Source organism: Cardiocondyla obscurior, linkage group LG05 (genome assembly GCF_019399895.1).
Source record: "Cardiocondyla obscurior isolate alpha-2009 linkage group LG05, Cobs3.1, whole genome shotgun sequence".
Lineage (NCBI taxonomy): Eukaryota > Metazoa > Arthropoda > Insecta > Hymenoptera > Formicidae > Cardiocondyla > Cardiocondyla obscurior.
Window position 1 is genome coordinate 4,854,308 of NC_091868.1, and position 17,094 is coordinate 4,871,401.

At 40.4% G+C, this 17,094-nt stretch overlaps 1 pseudogene; it reads right to left on the reverse strand.

Moving 5' to 3' along the window:
- Positions 1–6,239: 6,239 nt before the first annotated feature.
- On the reverse strand, positions 6,240–8,916 carry LOC139102530 (uncharacterized; annotated as a pseudogene).
- Between the last annotated feature and the right edge of the window lie 8,178 nt (positions 8,917–17,094).

Sequence of the window (17,094 nt, forward strand, 5' to 3'; positions counted from 1 at the left end):
TCGTCTCGCTCTCGGTCGAATATAATAAATTTTCAAACGTTAATTTCTCGCAAATAAACGCCCAAATTAAAAAATGGTATGGGACTTTCTTGTTCAAAATAATTAGAACTACCCATGTCTCCCGGGTGGGTCATGAGATATGGGACACCTTGTATACAGAGTGTCTAAAATAAAATTTCGAATATGAAAACTGTCGGTAGGGAATCAAATTTGGAGACAAAAAGTCCTTTACGAATTTGTAAAATTTGTAACCATTATTGTAAAAAAAAGTGAGCTCGACAGACGACGGTGCCATGTTTAGCTATTTGTCTGTCGCGCTCACTCACCCGCATCTTCCTTGTCGCTCATGCGTTATACAAATTTTTTTTTTTTTCAATTATGGTTACGAATTTTACAAATTCGTAAAGAACTTTTCGTCTCCAAATCTGATTCCCCACCCACAGTTTTTATATTTGAAGTTTTATTTCGAACATCCTGTATAGAGTTTTCTACATCTATATTAGCGTGTTCTAAACTTAAACCTTGGTTTTTATGAAAGGTAATACTATAACTCAATGATATTGGAAATTGAATTTTTATAACGTATACATTCTCTATTACTTGAAATTTTACGCTAACTTTTAATTGAATATTCTTTACTAGATGGTAAAAGAATATTAATTTTTTAAAATACAATTATTAGATGAATCTTGTACAATTGATATTACTTTAGCAATTGTACCTTTCACAAGACTCAAAGTGGCATCGATATTGCGTCTTATCGTAAATTTGGCATCAATTTTAATAGCAATCTTCTTTGATAGACCAGGTGTTCTTGAATTATCATTATCATTTTCTGATAATACCTTTGTTACTCTCTTTTTAATATAAGATGTACTATAATATGTAATATAAGTAATATAAGATGTAACATAGCAGAATTTAAAACTTCCCACATATCATGCGTAGGCAATAAACACACTGCAGCAGACGGCAAATTATCAATAAAATTACATAATTTATGTAATTTTGCTTAAAAAAATTTATCTTTTAAAAATATTTTTTTTGTTTAAGAGTTTCATAATCAGATTTGGTTAATAAACCAATACGTATTTTCAATAACAACTGACGATAAGTTTTGTTTCCTTGCTGACGCATTTTAGCGTGTCCTTCGCTGATTGGTGATGGATAAGATAACAGCTTCGTGAATGATGACGCTGGCTTGTAGAAATATGAACAAGTATATTTACAGATTTATAAATATATGTATGTACAGTTATGTTTTTGATAGCTTAAAATTATACCCACTGGAGCTTTGTTTCAAAAGATAGAGGCGCGACGTTTCTTACACTCTACGCTCTCTATAGGAGATATGTGGGGCGGTTAACGTGATCTTGATTGGTCCCCACTTCTCATCGCCGGGCAACAACACGATCTCGATTTCATATGATAAAGTGGTAGCCCAGGGATCGTACAGTGTCCCGCTTTTGGTCACCACGAGAGCATGCTGGATTGCCTTCTCCGTGGTGCCGGGTTTGACTTGGACCTCACGTTTTACTCTCGCCGGTCGAGTTGGCGGAATCGGTGACACAGCTCTTGGTACTGTGTTCCACCACGGACTCGTGTACCGCCAGACACGAGTGTCACCGGGGGCCAAGAAGTTCCTGGGAAGTCGTGTAAGACTCGGCGGCGTGAAGTTTGCTAGTTGCGGCCTCCACTCCAGGAACTGGAAGTGAGTATGTCGTACAGGCTTCTTGGTTCCCGGTGGCCTTAATATTCCTACAAGCGGCTGCTGTGGCGGAAAGACTTCGATGGATATTACTGTTACGTCTCCAACTCTACATCTTTTTTTTCGACACATATTAGAGAATTTAGTTAAGGGGAAGTATAGTAAGTAAGTAACCGTACTCCATTGAAGCACAAAGAGAAGACTTTAGAACCTTCCAAAAAGACAATTTTTATAACTAGAAATATCCGGTATTACCATACGTTTGAATAAAAGGAAAGAACAAAGAAAAACATATAACAAATTGTAAACTCGGCACCAACAAAAACCAGACAATACAAACTTGTCTGGACGCGACACAAAAAATCAAACTAAGGCCCATAAATATTTCCAACTTTTATCAAACGTACGACCATAGATAAAAGGATTTATGAAGAAAAAGTAACTTTCCGAGTTGTAATTACGCCGTGGGTTCCAAGCTTTAGAAAAACCAAGGGCGCGAGAAACCTACGATTACAAGAATGTGTCGTACGGACGAAAGTTATAAAAATTCAGGCAACAAACAAAATGTGAGGTACCTGTAATAAAATTCTTTAACCGTTTTTTTTTTAAAAGTTAACAACATTCTGGAAGGTTCGGAAGGGATGACTCACTAAGGCGGAATCTCTTATAAACATTTATTTCAAAAACCAATGGATATCAGAAACTCCTCTTAAAAATCTAAAAACTAAGGGTGAAAACTTAGAAATTAAAGAAACAAAGAAGGAATGAGGCGTAAGTACCCAATAATGGTAAAACAGGAAAAGTGGAAGAACAAGCTCGACAAATGAAAATTCTGAGTTTTTGAAAAATGAAAATTCGGCAATAGTCCTCCTCTTTTTCGAGCTTATAAAATCTTGTGTTTTGGCGGAACACGCTCTTTTGCTCTCCAGACTTCTAACGCAGAAGTTTATTTTAAAAAATTCGTGTGAGGCTCCAGAGAAAATTTCTAAGAAGAATCAGAAGAAGATCTCCTAAAAGTAAGTCTCAACAGTTAACAAATATTTTCCGCGCATTTTTGATTCCGTTAAATATTCAATGAATTTCAAGTGTTTTATTTTATTCATCTAAATAAAATGAGAAGGGATCGTTCGCGTCGAGATTTGGATCGTTCGTGTCGAGATTTCAGGGTATCAAATAAGTCCGCTGGACTTTGCGGTAAATTGTTTCGCTAGGTAAATTGCTGCCGACTGGAGACTACAACATGCTGTTGATGAAGTAGCGACTTTCAGTGGCTGACGCCGCGAAATGTTTCTAATAAATTGGCGACTGTCTAAAGCTTAAAAATCGTGTGGTTTCCCTTGTGACCGATAGCTGCGAAGATCCATGTTTGGGCGAACCCAGAATTTCGAATGGATGAGTACGACGAGTCTCTTTCTCTTGATCCTTTTTTTATTTAAAAATTAATTAATTCCAATCCATATTAAACTAAATTTATTTACATATTCTAGTGGAATAAGCGAATAGAAAAACGCTAAAGAAGAGCCGGGCGCGGCGAAATAGGCAGATTAAGAACCTTCGGGAATTAGTCCGAAGGTTCTTCATTCAGTACTTGCTCGCCCCGAGCGAAAAAGTATTCTTGACTCCTCCGCGTCAGGAAGAAAAGCCGTGGTCTCTGCGACCGGGCGCTCTTTCACCATCACCCATCCACAGAGACCCTGAGCCACTCTATTGCTACAATCCATCTAATAATAGTCGCGAGGCGTCGAATTTCTCTGATCAATCCACAGATCCAGGATCGGAACAATTCCGCCCAACGGCTCCGTCTTTTACACCGAGCTCATCCCTCATCTCCGACTCACGTTTTCCCGAAGGTGAATTCAGGGCCTGTTCCTCTCCTGTCTCTCCGCCTCCTGTTCCTTTTGTTCCCGAGAAGATCGACTCTCTGGGTGAAGATGATTTAATCTCTCTCCCGGAGGTAGATTTCCGAGATCATTCTCTGTCTCCCGTCCCGAGTATCGAGGTACTCGAGAAGCACTCAGAACCAAGGGAGGTTATAGACCCTCTCCTGGAGCTTCTTCGAAGAGCTTGTACTCCGTGGACAGTTTCTGTTCCGGAAGGGACCTTCTCCATCGGCCCTAATCATTTTAATCCTGAAGAGATCAGAAGGCAGGCGAGTCGCTCTCCTCCTGACTCGCATTTCTTTATTTTCTATCCGGGGGTGGAAACTCCTTTCCTGGCCCCGATGAGGCTGATAGACTCAGCATTTCCGCGTACTACCGTAAAGATGTGCAAAATCGAGGAGATCACCCTCGAGTAAAATCAATAATTATACACATTCACACACACACACTTTCTGTAAATATACACGTTTTTATATTTAAGATGTTTAAGATTCATCTATTGTTAAGACCTATTCCGTTTTCTTATTTTATAATTTTTACTTTTGAGTCATTAAATCTATTTTTATTTATAAGTTGTATTTAGTTGATATTAAGCCTTGTTATTTTTATATACTTGAAATTTTGGAACTAATTATTTCAAAATAACCTGAACATCCATTAATTGCAAAACACCACTGCCGGTTCTATCCCAGAGAAGAAGGATTAAATTCCTTTCTCTATAAAAGAACCATCTACGCGCTATTCTCCTGTTAAAACAATATCTTTCTAATTGACTTTGCGCGTAAATTGTGTGGTCTTCAAATCTAGAATCCCACACAAAATTCGGTGGTACGTCAATTCCTTACCTTACCCACGAATCACTTTCTTAAGGATTTCCTCCAAATTCCAAACTAATAAAATAATTATTCTCTTGACGTAACATTACTCTCGGTGTCTTCGCTGCTTCAATCGGTGGAGAAGGCGGACTGTCTGGAACTAACTTCGGAGTGATGATGGTCTTCGGTTTCCTCTTACTCCTTCTGATCTTCTTTCGGCCAGCCCCAGTCTCGGGACTCTTCTCCGCAATAGTTGTTGGTAGTGGCATGTAGTCTACTGGATGTGCTTCGAGATAACGAGCACTATCTCGTGTTACTCGCGTAATTGTGCGTCGGAGTGATCGAGAACTAATTATGCTATTCAAAAATAGATCTCACGATCGAGGATCGAACCATGCCCTGAGCTTTCGCGGCTCGGCTTATATAGCCATCCTTGCTGCGTTTTACTCCCGAGCAAGCTTTTCATTCGTCGCGTTTCGTGGGAAGTACGTTACGCGGAAATTTTGATTTGCGCTTAGAGACGCAGTGGGGGGCGTCGGCCCTTACAAAGTTTGCATAAATATCGAGAGACAATGAGACTGTCAATCAATGCTTTCTGACTGATTTCGAGCGTAGAAGCGGAAAAGATGGCTGCATACACGAATCAAGAATACTACGACATGCTTATGGTACTCGGCGAGTGCCATGGGTAATATTATGTTGCTGCAAGGAGATACGCAGAATTGTATCCAAACCAAGGAAGACATTCTTGTTCTCGAATTATACTCGATGCGGCTACTCGTTTACACGAAACAGGAAGTTTCTTGCCAGTAAAGAGGGACACTGGGAGACATCGAAATGCCAGAAAAAAACACAACGTTGATCGGGTTCTGCGCGCAGTAGAGCAAAAACCGGAAATAAGTATTCGTAATATTGCTCGACAAGAAGAATAGTCGTACTCGTCGATGCAACGAATTTTAAAAGAAGAAAAGCTGCACGCCTATCATTATACTCGCGTGCAACACTTGCAACAAGAAGATTTTATAAAAAGAAAAACATTTTGCAAAGTATTTTTACGAAGAGCAGAACACGATCCAGAATTTCCTTCTCGTGTAATATTTAGTGATGAATCGCTATTTACTCGAGAAGAAATTTTCAATTCACATAATATGCATGTATGGGACAGCGAGAATTCACATGCAACGCGTACAAGCAATTTCCAAGTACGCTGAAAATTAAATGTCTGGGCTGGTATTATGGGTATCAAAATACTAGGCTCAGATATTCTGCCGGCAAAACTGTGGAGCCTGTTGTTGCACCGCAGCCGGTGCACAGGGTCCGTCCTTCGGGATCCGCGGGAAGGACGATAAAATTATGATGGTTAAATATATAATTGTTTAATTAGATTGGTGTTACAATTTCTTCCGATTCTTCTGTCTTCCTTTCCGCTACCTTCGATGCGCGTTCCGGCGTTATCACGCAACCTCGGCTCCGCGAGGTCTCTTCTTTCACGGCACGCGACCAAACTCGAATTACTGCGCGGTATTTCTTTACTTCCGACACGGACTCTTCCTCTTTTGGTTCAGACGTGACTGCCCGCCGGTGACAATCCGCGGTTGTTTAATAATGACGCTGGGCTTTGACGTCATCAAATTGCAATGTCGACACTCGGTTGTTTGGCGAAGGCCACCTTAGCAAATTTCGGCAATAAGTTCTCGCAATTGTTTTTCTCTTTTATTTATTATTATTTAATTGCTCAAGGTGGCTTGCTGATACAGCATTCTCCGATATTATTCTATTACGAGATCTTATGCCGAAATGCTGTGTGTGTGCGCGCGCGCGCGCGCGCGCGTGTGTGTGTGTGTGTGTGTGTTTACATATAGAATCAAATAATTCTTATTTGCAACGTCATTCTAGCTTTCTTTATTATTTAATTATTATTAGACTTTATGTTAATGGCAAGTTAATGGCATTTAATAATTATTAGACTTCTTATGTTAATGGCAAGAAATTATTATTAACTAAATAACAAATACTTAATTAAAGGATAATTGTATACTTTTAAATATTTTGTGTAGCGTGCGTAACAGGTCAGCTGAGATCGTCGCTGGTTCTCCACGTCTGATGCTCAGTTACGCCGTCCCTGCCTACCATGTGTAGCCGTCCGGTGAGTTGCTAATTATTAAATTTCATAACTCAAAAACAAAACCTCGAAAAAATTTTTTGAAGAGGAAAAATAATCTTAAAATTATCTGAACAACATGTCCTTTCACGAACACTATAGTTGTATTAAATCACCCTGTATAAGTCACCGAAACCGCCGTCTTGTTGCACTACGTACAGCCTGCCGCATTTTTGTGCATATTTGTATAGCGTGCTACACGGTCACATATAAAAACGTTTGCAGTGACGCCGAAACACGTGCTTGGTTCACGATTTGCGATACTTTTGCGCGGCCGATCCTCCAACTTTTCAGATTGCAATCAATATTTCCGATCCGTTAGAACGTAGAATTCGATACTCTCGTCAAGATTTAGACAGATTATTTGTACGTACTTGAAACGTTTACATTCACTGTTTGTACATACGTTTCATAATTATACATTGTAAGAAATGTTCGAGTGTAAAACGGTAGATATGCTAAAAATTACGGATTATAATTAGTACAATAATTGTATTCTTCATAAAAATGTTTAAAACATAAATATTCACCACACCATGCACATCGTATAAAAGCATCTATTCCACAAATTTTACATTTAGGTATATGTTTTTCATTTTTAAAGTAACAGAAATCTACTGAATTTTGAAATTCTCCAGGATGCGTTTCTACATACCCGCCTTTAAACAAAGCATATTTGAAAAGATTTTTGAACCTAGGTGAAGAAAGCTGATTGTGCGTTAGTGATTGCAACTTTATTATTTCATTACGGGAATGCAAATTGATATCTCTCTCTTGGAAAATTACATTATCTGAAAGTGCGTACAAAATTTTTCCAAATCCGGAATCCAAACACATCTAAAGGTTGAATCATACCCGTCGTCTTTTTTGGGATGGTTGCAAATTGTACTTCTTTTTCTTTTGGAATCAATTGCTGTAACTGGCTTGGACAGTGTCCCGTCCACGAGTCAAGTAGTAGCATGCTTTTACGACCAGTATTCGGTAGGTACACTTCGCTAAACCAAGTTTTAAAATGTTCAGATGTAAGTTTCCCTGATTTCGATGCTTGAATATAGATGTTAACTAAACGGAAAAAAAATTTTTCCACTCTTGGACCAAATGTTCCAGTAGATTCCTTTAAAACTGTCAGGAATAGAGTCTTGAATCAACGAACTCAAGCCCCCCCTTTGTTAGTTATCTTAGATTTTGCTACCCGTGAGTCACGTATATCAATATTCGCGCTGCGTGACTTCTCGGCCGTTCTTTTGTGATCCTATCCTCATTATCTATTCCATTGTCTCATTCCGTTCCGACCGCTCTACCGAGACGGATGTAATCTGTTAAATAAAACTCATATACTTATCAAGTTCCGCGGCTCTTTATTTACGGACCTTTTCAACAAAAACCAAGTATAATGGTAAAAGAAGACTTCTACTTGCTGAAATAATCGGCATTATAGTGTAACTGTGTGTCGTAGCAGATACTGATTGAACCGTTGCTTCAACTGTTTTTATTCCTATTTTCGCCAATGTTCGCCCAGAATGTATTTCAAGGTTGAAGCCACTCTCATCTGCATTATAAATTTCTTCAACTCCAATAACTAGAATGCTAGATTTTACGTTTGAAACAAACGATTCTGCGATATCTCGTAGATTTTCTATACTTTCAAGCGTACCTCGCGCCCTGAATGTTGTTATCTTACGGGAAACAATTCTATGTACATTCTTAAATTTCTAAATCCACCATTTACTTGCCTTAAATTCAGGTAAATCCACTTGATCTTTTGCTTCCAAGGCCCATAATCTTAAATTCATATCATGTATAATAGTTTTTCTATCACAAGCTTCTTCAAACTTTTGCAGTACATATTCCGTTATAAATGCAAATTTGTCTGCATTTGTTCCACCTTTCTCTATTTCCATCTATGTAGCTATTGTAACGATTTAACTTTGCAAAAACGGTTTTGTACACTACTTAAAGTTCGACGTGTCTTTTTTCCGCTTTTCCAAAATTCAATAGCTTGTCTTTTGTAATAAAAACCGATTTACCTTCATCATCAATAATGCATTCTTCAGATTCTAATGTGTCTTCTTCTCTTTCTGCTAGTGTAATATACTCTACAACTTGTACATCGTGCGGTTCTGATGGATCAGCGAAATCATGTTCAAATGATGATATTGAACGTGTATCTTTACATTTTTGTATAATGTCACAAATTTCATTATGTACTTCAATTTCAAATGGAGTTAATGGTGTTTGTGTGATACTTGCAATTTGAAATGTCGTTGCTAACATATTAATTACGTTTGCAATATTGAACGATGTCATATTAAAGAAAATTCTATCCAGAAAAGATCACAAACTTTTCAATATAATAATAAGAGATAGCTGCCTTAAGTAAAATTGGGAATAATATTTCCAACATATTTATACATATCAAGAGACGCAATAAAACTCATTTTTATTAAATAACTTGATATCATTTTTGTTTGCAATAATGTAATATAGTGTTATTCATGTGATAAATAAGAGAGTGAAAACATCCGCATCAAGTTAATCGGAAAGTTTGACAAGGTTATCGACACAACCTGACTCCGTTTCATTTTTATTGTTATTTCTCGTCATTCGACAGATTGCGCAAAGTTCACATTTACTTTCAATTTCATAATCAGTCACTCGAATTGAAGCACGAAAAAAAGGTTTTATATAAAAGATGAATTATTGCACACAAAGTTTCACAATGTTGAATATTTAAAAATTCTCTAACTTTTTTTGATGGAAATCTTATTATTATTATTGAGCGTATTACCCTGATTAAATTTTTGTTTTTATAATGAGAAGGTTTACGCATATAAAGTAACAAATAAATTAAAAAATTTTTAGCTGCAGCTTAAAAATAATTCTTACGGAAATAAAGTATTTTCATATGTAGAGGTTTTTCACTTTCCTCCATACCACTCGGAAACTATTGAAGATATCAAAAAAAGTTTTATACAAAAGTTTTATGATAGAAACACCTCCGTTTAACTGCAATAATAGAATTAAAAAAAAAATTTTTTTTTAATTTTATAAACAATTTTGTTAAAAAATTTTTTTTATCTAATTCAGTTACTGCAGTAAAATATAGTTGTTTTTACTGTAAAACTTTTGTATAAAACTTTTTTTGATATCTTAAATAGTTTTCGAGTTATATCGAAAAAAGCAAGTAACCCTTCTATTTGTAAGAGGTAGTTTCACCCCTTTAAAGTGAAATTTAGCACAAACAAAAAATAGTTTTGTGTTACGGATGAACTACTCTACATGTACACAAAATTTCATATTTTTTTGAATTTTCGGGTTGCCTAACCTTCCTTGTAAGCACAGGCGGTCGTTCTTCTTATGGTCAAACCGCCATGTGTAAAAGTTGCGTCATCTAGCATCAAGATCCACCACGATAACCAGGCGCACAAAGCTGAGGGCGAAGGCGCATTGTGTGCAAAGGTACTAGGTGACGCAACACAGATTTTGCAGAGACAAACAGGGTATCTTTACCACATTCGGGTGCGGCGGAATTGGTTACACGGCAAACACGTAAGCGTGTAAAAGTGTGCTCGCACCGGACCTGGCCGGCATGTAAGTATCACGCCCTCATGGCGTGCTACCATCTTTTATAATTCGCACATGCCGTACCGTATTTATATCTAACCGCGATGTAAAGTATTCTCAGTTATTAATAACATATCGCATTTCTCGTTAAATATTAAGTACCGCACCTTTTGTCTACCTAGCTGTATTGGAGTTATTTATTGCGTATCGTGCTTTTGGGATGTGTCTCTGACGTGTTGTATTTTCGGGCGGTTATTTCTGCGTGCGGTAATCTTATTTCTTTTGCGTGCGGTAATTCCTTTGAGTATATTATTCTTATTTCTTTTACGTGCGGTTATTTCTTTGCATATGATATTCCCAATTTTTTTTGCGTGCGGTAGTTTTTCATTGCATTTAATACTTATCTTTTTTGGATGTGAAAATTAATTCTTTTTGTATAATGTTCTTTTCTTTTTGCGTGTGTTAATTCTGTGTACAAATTCGGAAATTGAATTTGGTGCAGCCGCACTATAGCTTACTTGTGGAATTCCGGGCTACCCTGAGTTCTAGTGTGTAAAATGACAAAGAAACTAATAAACTTTTGTTAAATTTTTTTGTTAAATGAAGTGGGTGTTCACTGTTACTATCCCGTCGTATATCTAATTCCTGGGATTTCTCCCCACATGCTAAACGGACTTTCTATTAAGATGTTATTGCACACGATTTATCCAATGATACAGTATTTACAACTTTATCGAATACTCTTTTCTGATCTGCGTTCAATTTAGCAATTATTTCAAATACATCAACGTCAACTAATTTATTATCAAGATCATTAAAATCTTGCATTGTTTCACCAGCTTTAATATTTTAAGCACCTACAGGATTATTAGAATTATCTTGAGTAACGTTCTGGTTTTCTTGTTTTTTTAACTGTTGTTGAATTAATTCTTTCACAATTTCAAATGCGTTTTGTAATTCCTTTAATTCTTTGAAATACTTCAAAGCTTTTATAAAATGTAATTTTACTTTAGGGAATGATTCTGCATAACTATCACACCCATTTTTAAGATCTTTCATTTTTTGTCATGGTTCAAACATGAGCAACAACAAAAAGAAATAATCTTCAGGTCGATTTTTCACATTGTATTTATAATAATTAATGAGATATCAACACTGTCGTCGATTAATGTTGTTAAGAAAAGTAATGTTGAAAATGCGCGGTCCTAACATAATCGTTCGATACGGCGACTAGCGGCGTGACGCGACATGCGATGATCCGAAATTATCAGAGCAGGAGCGATCGGCAGAGTGCGAGTAGACGTGAAACTGAGCGAACGTGCGAGCAGGAAAGTAGAAGCGATTCGAGTCAAATAAACGAGCATTTGCAACCAACAAAAGAACGGAGTTCACAGAGTACCAGTGCATACGCAACTCAAGTGGCGATCCTACACACCATCAATTAATTAAGTCCATTCTCCGACAAGAAGAGAATTTGGCGATCTTTGCCAGGATCACGGTGCGATCATGGGCTCGACCACGGACAATATCACGTGATCAAGTGTGTGATAAAGCAGGACCAACAAGAAGAGTATCTAAAATCTTCGGGATTAACATAATTAAGCGGGAGAAGGAAGAAAAGCGCTGGACATAACGCAGCCGGCGACCTCGGATCACAAGAGAAGCATTCGAGGGGCACGTTAGCCGACGGAAAAACACAAGAAAGCTCATACGTATATGGGTGACTTGGCGAAAGAGGATTACGTTCCTCTGATTCTGGACGACCTGATATTCAATCAGAATCAAGAATTCGAGTCGTTGAAGCGGCACACTTGCAGTCTGCGCACTTAAATGGTGCAAGAGATAAGCGAGGCGGTCCTCGCACATCGCGCAGATTACATTAAACATCTGTGGTGAGGTGCCAAGATCGGAACGTGAAAATATATCGAGTGGCCACAAAGGAAGACAAGGAAGCTCTTCTATATTTCAACGCCTTGGAGTTCGGGACCGCGGAAACGCTCGTATTCGAGGCACTGGATACGGTAGCGGGGCACATCGGGAGTCGTCACGGCAAGACTCAGCCCAGGGCAGGAGAGCGGCAGGCCATGGGGAGCGGATCATCGACGTATCCACGATGAAGTTGCCGCGCATTAAATTAAATAAATTTACAGGAATATGTACCGAGTGGCAGACATTTCGGGATTCGTTTATATCCTTAGTAAAAAAACAATCGTTCTCTTGATGCGTTCGGCAAATTGCATTACTTGCGTAGCGCCCTAGAAGGGGAAGCGTTAAACGTAATTAGTCATTTAGAAATAACACCGACAAACTTTGAGGTAGTCTGGGAGTTAATTTTAAAACAATACGACGATAAAATAGCTCTTGTGAATGCGCATCTAAACGCGCTTTTTTCGGTCAAATCTATTAAACGCGAATCGGTGGAGAGCTTGCGAATGCTGCGGCGAACAATGACAAAACACCTCGGAGCGTTGAAGAGTCTGGGCCGCGAAACAGATGGATATAATGATATTTTGGTTAATCGTGTGGTAGCGTTGCGTGACCCAAGTACTAAAAAAGATTGGGAATTATCACTTGCCGTGAGAGAAACGTACCCGTTGTACGAGGATCTAGATAATTTTCTTTGAGAAAGAATTTGCGCACTAACTTCGCTTAACGGCGCGACAGAAAAAAATATAACAACATCCCAGGCTACCTCAAGGAGCAAAACAAAGGCGACTTTGAATTCCGTGCGAGCGTATCATGCGGCTGTGGCAAGTCAGCTGTGTGCTATATGTAAAGAGAATCATTCTATATACAAATGTAACGCTATGAAAAACAGGAATGCGAATGAACGCTTCGAGTTAATCAAGCAGCATCAGCTTTGTTTAAATTGCTTAAAACCTAATCATAGAATGAGTGCATGTAAGAGTAAAACCGCTTGCTTAAAGTGTCAAAAAGACATCACACGTGGCTGTACCGTGACGCGATGCAGGGCGCGGAAAAAGACGATCATTCGCATTTGAGCGGAACGGCGGAAGCGAATCCGTCCGGCAGCGGCATGCAGATAGCGGGTTCGTCGCAGGTGGCAACTCATTTCTCCGTTTTAGAATCCGTTAGGCCGTCTAAGATTTTGTTAGCTACAATGCACGTGTGGGTGCTCTCCCCCACATGTCGAGCCGTACGGGTCCGAGCGCTGCTGGATCAGGCGTCGGCGTGAACCTTTATTTCGCGCGATTTAATGCGAGCTCTTAATTTAAAAAGTAAACACGTAAACACAACATTGATGGGAGTAGGCGACTCAATTACGGGCGCCGTGTCGTCGAGGGTAAATATCCGCATCTCGGCCGTAGCCTGAGGCGAGGAGGCTGTGGAAACGGTCGCGCTGGTTTTGCCGCGGATTACTTCATATACTCCGAATTTAACGCGACCGACGCAGGACCTTATAGTAGAAGGATTAGCGAAGGGCGGACGCGGTGAGCCGGTTGTTCAAAACACGATATTCAGATGGGTTGTCGTGGGGGATGTCGGCGGAACTTCTCAGAGTAAGCATTCTATCGCGGTGCATCACTGTTGCTTATTCGGGAGCTGGACGAAATTTTAAAACAATTTTGGGAAATAGAAACCCTGCCAAACGCATCTATTCCCTCTGTGGAGGAAGAAATGTGTGAGCAGCACTTTAAACAAACTCACACGCGCGATTCGGAGGGACGATACGTGGTGTGCATCCCGTTCAAATCAGAGCCTCCGCTCGAGATCGGCGAATCGCGTAGCATTGCGGAGGCAACACTTAAACGAATAGAGTCGCGTATAGCAAGGAATGAAATTCATCGTAAAATGTACATAGATTTTATGCGGGAATATTATAGATTAAATCACATGCAATTATTGAGTGAAATGTCTGACGTTGCAAAGTCAAATTTGAGGCCTGTGTTTTTGCCGCATCATCCAGTATGGAAAGAAGAAAGCTTAACGACAAAATTACACGTTGTATTCAATGCCTCGATGAGGACAACAAACAATACTTCTTTAAACGATCATATGCTTACAGGCCCAGCTTTACAAGCGGATATTTTTACAATTTTGGTCAATTGGAGATCGTATCAATTTGATTTGCGCGGACATAGCTAAAATGTACCGGCAGATACGGGTAAATCCGTTGGATGTTCCGTATCAGTGTATCTTGTGGCGCGAATTGCCGGACCTCTCTATTTCTGCCTACGGTTTGCTTACGGTAACGTACGGTACGCGATCTGCTCCCTTTCTGGCGCTGCGGGTATTGAGACAATTGATTGAGGACGAGGGCCAAGCATATCCGGTCGCGTCAAGTATAATAAAGCACGATACCTTCGTCGACGATGTACTGTTCGGGGCAGACGAGGAGCGGGCTGCGATGCGTGCGCGGGAGGAGTTAGTCGCATTGTTGGGGAGGGAAAAGTTGCAAGCATGGAAATGGGCCAGCAATTATCCGGGCCTTCTTTAGGATATAGATTCTTCCAAGCATGGGTACGCGTGAAGCGCGCCGACGAGAGTGAGGGGGGTAATATAAAGATTCTCGGTATCCGATGAAACACAGTAGCAGATGATTTCGAATTCAGAATAAATTTTGAGCCCCCCAAGCAAATTACAAAGTGTGCGGTCATTTTTCTGCTTGCACGAGTTTTTGACCCGATGGGCTGGAATTCTCCGGTTATTGTAGTAGGGAAAATTTTAATGCAGCAGTTGTGACGGCAGCAATATGCGTGGGACGAGTTGCTACCACAAGAAATCACAACCACCGTTAGAAATTATTTTGATTCGTTGCGAATATCTAGTATTTCGGTTCCCCGCTGGACAGGGTTGTCTCCTGATGTTCAACATACACAGTTACACACGTTTTTGGACGCCTCAGAGAAGGCATACGGAGCCGTTTTATATCTGCGCGTTGTTACCGCCGAGGGTCGGATCGGCGTGGCTCTTATAGCGAGCAAGACACGAGTGGTTCCAATTAAAGCACTCAGCGTTCCGAGATTAGAATTACAAGCGGCGTTGTTGTTGGCTAAACTGGTGGCGGCTACGCGAAAGGCGCGCACTCTAACTCATATTGAGTGTCAATGTTGGAGCGATTCGAGTGTTGTGCTGATGGCTCAGCCAACATGCGTCAAAATGGAAAATGTTTGTCGCCAACCGAGTGGCGGAAATACAATCGCTGGTCCTGGATGGACATTGGCGACATGTACCGACCGACAGCAATCCGGCTGATCTGCTTTCAAGGGGCAAAGCAGTAGAAGAATTAGAAAGCTCGACATTATGGTGAACAGGACCCGCGTGACTCCACAAGCCGGATCGCGAGTGGCCGCTTGATATCGTATGCGCTCCCCCGCGTGGAGTTAGAAGAACAAACCCCGATGTGCTCCGCGTTTCTAGTCACTCAGTCGTTTGATCGGTTGTCGCAGCTTTTCGGTCAAGTGTCAGTATGGAGAAAGTTGCTGCGAATTGTAGCGCGGGTACGCAAATTTCTTCAAGTATTAAAACATAAAATAGCGAACTCGACGATAATAGAAACGAATGTCACGGCGGAAAATATTGCGGCAGCGGAATTCATTATTATAAAATTTGTACAGCGTGAGTTGTTTCCCGCGGAGTTGGAAGCATTGAATGACCGAGCGCAAATGCCAGGGAGGAGCAAATTGACTGCCTTGAACCCCTCTGTTGACAATGGAATAATCAAGGTCGGCGGGCGGTTAACAAATTCGGATCTCGCGCAAAATGCCAAGCACCCGATAGTGCTCACGACACATCGCGTCACGAAGTTGATTATTGAGGAGGCGCATAGGCGGTGTCTTCACGTGGAGGTTCACCTAACGTCGAGCACTCTTAGACAAAAGTACTGGGTGCTGAATCCCCGAGCCCTGGTAAAATCGGTAGTGCATCGGTGCGTGCGATGCGCAAAGGTTCAGGCCAGATTGTCGCAGCAATTAATGGCTGGTCTTCCGCGAGCGCGGGTCACGCGGCCCTCTCGAGCATTCGCGAATTGCGGGGTGGATCACGAGAGCCCGCTTCAGGTTTGCATGGCGGGCGGAAGGGGACACAGAGCGCAATCATGTTACATTGTAATTTCGTATGCTTTGCGATTAAAGCGGTGCACTTAGAAATAGCAACAAATTATTCGACCGAGGCCTTCTTGGCGGCATTCAAACGATTCGTATCGCGGCGGAGATCCCCGGCCTGTATGTATAGCGACTGCGGGACCAATTTTCGCGGTGCCGACCGAGAATTGAGGGAAAATTTTGATAGGGTTTGCCGGGATTATACCGTGCAGGATTTTGTGGCAGGCGAGCAAATTATGTGGCGATTTAATCCTCCTGCAGCGCCTCATTTCTGAGGCCTGTGGGAGGCCGGCGTGCGCAGTGTCAAGGGCCACATGAAGCGCATATTGAAGGACAAAAACCCCACCTTAGAAAAACTAATAACACTGCTTTGTCAAATAGAGAGCGTGTTAAATTCACGTCCTTTGGGACTCCTCACAGATGAGATTGACGACTTTGATGTCTTAATCCCGGGGCACTTCCTAACAAGCACCAGTTTAACGGCGCTACCGGAACCGAAACTCATAGATTTGCCGAATAATCGATTATCGCGATGGCAATGCATGCAATAGTGCTTAGAACAATTCTGGGCAAAATGATCCACTGATTATTTACAATTCTTTAACCTTATGAGTCTATCGCATTTATTGTTCCACCAAAAGTTCTTGGGTGTACACTCGTGGTCAGAATGGTTGCAACACATGAAGTTGCAACAAGATTTTTAGAAACAGAAAATGCGAACCGCTACATTCGTTTATGTGCAATACATAGATCTGGTCATATCTATGTATTGCACATGAACGAATGTAGCGGTTCGCATTTTCTGTTTCTAAAAATCTTGTTGCAACTTCATGTGTTGCAACCATTCTGACCACAAGTGTACGATCAGTTTTATGATTCGAAAAAGTGTTGTATAATATAG